The sequence below is a fragment of the Populus euphratica genome, unplaced genomic scaffold (assembly GCF_000495115.2).
Source record: "Populus euphratica unplaced genomic scaffold, PopEup_1.0 scaffold551.1, whole genome shotgun sequence".
NCBI classification, from domain to species: domain Eukaryota; kingdom Viridiplantae; phylum Streptophyta; class Magnoliopsida; order Malpighiales; family Salicaceae; genus Populus; species Populus euphratica.
The window spans coordinates 115,257-119,824 of NW_011500425.1; positions in this window are offsets into that span (position 1 = coordinate 115,257).

A 4,568-nucleotide genomic window follows, 5' to 3' on the forward strand; every position below is an offset into this window, starting at 1 on the left:
ATTGGTAAAATCATCATGTCATTGTTTTTTTTGTTTTGTTTTAAGTATTTTATATTCCACTATAATTCTCTCAATATATATTGAGGGAATATTATTGTCAGTAAATTTTCAATTGAAATATTTTTTTAATATTTTTATTTTTATTTATCAATTTTCTGATAGTGATTTTTTACATCTAGATAAGAATAGAAAAAAAAGTATTTTGATATAATTGTTAAGTTGTTGGAAAACTAACATTTTTTAAATGTAAAAATAATTATGTTTAAGAAGTAGATGCAGTAGGAATGCTAATAACCCCTTTCTCTTGCGCTCAGAAATTATTTTTGTAGACTAAGCTATTGCATAAAATTAAAAATCAGATTCAGATTCTTGTAAAATTATTAACTTGGTTGATCAATATGACTTCGAATGTTAAATGGTTATATGTCAAGTATTAAAATTTACAATCCATTGCCGTCTCCAACCTTGCGAATTTACAATCCATTGCCATCTCCAACCTGTGACAATATGTTTCCTAGTTTCAATCAACTTCAGTGACACAATCAACTGAAGGAAGAAGCGCTCAATGAAGAATGGGTGCACGAATAGACTCAAAATCATCTTGAAATACCATTACAATTTGCAAGATTCAACTTTCTTCTCTATATTGATAAGAGAGTTTCAAAATAATTCACTTCTCAGCATGAATGTCTGAAATCAATTGTTTTTAATTCTATTATTTGCTCCAAAAAAACCTATATTGATGATAGCGAACAAATTTGTTCCTGTATCCATGGATCATAAGTGTTTCAATGGGAAAGTCAATCGTTTTTTTATATGCGGTCCATTGCCTGATACTTTTATACAAGCAACCCCATCATGGGTTTCACTTCTAAGATTTCCACTCCAAGAAAAAGAGGATGCTCCTTAAGCATTCACTGCAGGTCCAACCTGAGATATCAAGCTCTAATATCAATTTATGTGGAAATATATTGTCAAATGCATCCAAAACCCTAGATTGATGGTAGAGGACAAATTTATTCCTATATCCATTAGATCATATCCCCTTAATTAGAAACCCAATGATCTTTTTTATGTGTATGATCTGTTTTATGTGCAGACCATCTCAATGTGAATTCCTAGTATTTTCATGCAGGCCATTCCATCATGGAATTAATCCACAATCAAGATTTTCACTTTAAGAGGAAGAGGATGCTCCTGCAGCTTTTTAGTGGAGATGTGTGCTGAAGTGTTAATTTTTAGAACTTTAATTTGCCTGCTAATTATTGCTATAAAGATTTACCATCATGCAACCACTTTTCTTCCTAAAAAAAAATAAAAAAAATTGGGCAATCGAAACAATATTTAACAAATACAGTAAATTCATACTTTATTATTTTGACTAGGTAAATGTTTTCAAGCTAACTATGGTGACATTGCCAGTTATATAAAAATTATATAAAAGATACTTTAAACCAACAAAAGTCAAATGAAAAACTAGAAAGGCAACAATCAAGTTGAAGACTTGCATGGTCAGCTTTTAGGATTCTTATTTGTTTATTGCTAGTAAAATTTTCTTCAATATTTTAACCAAATTATGATAGGAAGAACCACTAGTGACCTCCTTGGTTAAGATATTGTCATTAATGAACAATAACTTGTGCAACCTACCTTAAAAAGTAGGGTTGTTATTATCAAAAGGCTACAATGATAGTTGTACTAATTATTGATAAAAATGATGCAACCAATGTGTTACTACTATTAGTGCCACAAATCATATTATGATTTGTAGATTTTGTCTTACCATTGATGCCTATAAATAGAGGCATTATTTGAGAGCAAAATAAATATATTTGTTTTAGTGGGTATAATCTTCCTCCTTCATATATTTGTTTTGTGTTCTTTCTCTATATTTAATATTGACTCTTCCGTAGATGTAGATGATTTGTTGAACCAGATTAGATATTATGACAGAGTGCTTAGCCTCCCATAAACAAATATCAATACATCACCGATCCGAAATCCTTAACATCCTTTGCCTTGGTTTTCCATTATATTGCCTTCCTTTTAATATCGTTTCCCTTCTCTCCCTTGCAAGTTTCTCCATTTCATATCTTTTCATGTTTGTTTTCTATCTCCATTCTAAAACTCCACTTAGCATAAGCAAACCAATAGTTGATTCACTATTCACAGAAACATGACCAACATACCACTAGGACAATGCCACAAATACCGTCCAATGTTGAATTCTACCCCATGCGACTTGAAAACCCTCTCATGGAAGGATGCTTCAAGACTTGGTCTTGAGAACACTAGCTTAGTAGCAAGTCTCTATCCTTTTTTTAGATAAAAATTCAAGTGGCAACATAGCAGCTCCCACTACAACAAGATTAGGCCTTATATATTATCCATAAGAAAGCTATTGTTTTTTCTATTAACTAGTCCCTATTCAAATTCAATCCTTTTATGGGGGTTATTAGAGTGATGTTACCAAAATTTACATACACCATAGAGTTTGGTTCTTTTGAATCAAGCCATTCAATGTGATGTAACCATATTATTCAATAGTTTCACCCACATTTACCTAATGTTTTGTCCATGTTTTATATGTAAAATGCCTTGATATTCTTTGTTTTATGTTTTGAAGGCACTTTTGGATGAAAAATGCAAAAAGGAGTAAATTGGAGATAATTGGCAGATTTGACGTTCAATCGATGTTTTGTGCAGAGTGTGAGTTCTAGAGATCGAAATGAAGTGATTCTAGTGGCTATAAAAAGCTAACATCCATACCTTTCTGGAAATGTAATGCAAGAAAAATAAGAAGAGGAAGATCATGGAAATCACATCCTTCAAAGTCAAATCTTGCATTTTGCCACTATTGACCTTTGTCTATTCAAAATTCCATATCTGGAGCTATAGAAGTCCAATTGATTCAAACTCAATGTTTTTGGATTCCTGTCTCAATGGTCTAGAAACGCTCCAAATTTTGTCCAAAAACGATATAAGAGGAGGGAGATATGAGTTTTCAAAGATGACAACTAAATTCTGCCAGCAAACCAGTTTTGTGAAGAAACGAATCCAAATTACATCCCGAAGCTTCTAAACCATCATCCAAGTTGTAATTTCAGCAATTTAGCCCCTCTAGTAAATCAATCTAGAAGGTCAAGGAAGGTAGCCACCAACCTCAAACCACCAACCACAAACCAGCTGCAAGTTGGAATGCTGCCATTGTCAAAGAAGATGGCTGCCATTGTCAAAGAAGAAGGCTACAATGGTGGGTTGTTGGTTGTAACTACTAATATCAAAGTTTGGCAAGTTTGGCAGCCACCATTGTTGATAAAGGAGCAAGAGAAGATGTCATTGAAGCCTATATATAAACACCAAGAGAGCCAAGAAAGAAGAAGAGGGAGTGCAGTAGAATCAAAGAAAGGTGGCAGCAACCAGAAGTGAAGAAACACAAACTCTCCTCTCTACATACTAGAAATAATGCTTTCTTTTATCTTTAGGAGTAGTTGTTCAATAGATATGCAAGGCTAAGCTCTTTTCTTGGTTGCAAGGACGCAGAAACTTTCAGATTTCAAGAACTGTGAGATTTATTCTTCCATTTATTTTTAGTTTGTATTATGAATGAGTATGATTGTTTTCCTATGCATATTTTCTATGATTGTTGTTGATAATTGCTAGAGCAGACTCTAAGTTATTATTGTGAACAATCTATTGCTAAGTTTGATATCAAAACCGGAGTTAGGGTATATAAACTTGTGAAGCAACTAAGCTTGATAATTGTGGCGGAACTACGCTATTAACTTAGGGAAAACATTCGATCAAAGCAACACAAGCAGACAACTTGGTTGTTAAGATTAATGAATTTATCTAGATCTTAAGGCTGCCATTAGATTAAATCATTAGTGTGGACACTGCGATTATTTGTTGGTTAGGGCTAGTTATACGACGGATCCGTTAATTAACCAAAATTAAGAAAAGATAAAAAATCAGAATATAAACTGGAGTTTCGTTTCAAGGATCGATTCTGATTTTTGTAGGTGGATGTGTGCTTGTGACCAAGGTTTGTTTTCTTGATAAATTTCAGTTTTAATTGATTGTGTTCACTAGTTTAAATTCTTCCATATTTTAGATTATCACAAATCAGAACCCCCCAATTGCATAACGTATAGCATAAAAATCTGAACTAAATCTTCCTCGTGGGATTGATCCCTTACTTGCTCTATACTATCTTGTGTGATTTAAGCTAGGGTAATTAATTTGTGCGACCGCGACATCGAATTAATCTGAACACAATACACTCAAGTTGTTCTAAAAAATTTCAACCAATATTTTTCATATTATAGTTTGGAATTTGATTACCAAGCAACTTGACAGGATCAACAGTGTAAATTGGAAGAAACATTAATGATACAGCATGCAAAACATCTTGTTTGAAGGAAGTGAAGGTGTTAATAATAACAACAAAAACTCTTAAGGAAAGCCAAATTCATTCATTTATTTTCAAGGTTAAAATTTCATAAAAAAATATTTTTTAAGAAAAATATTTTAACATCAAACATAGTTGAAGTTAAGGAAGAAGGAGT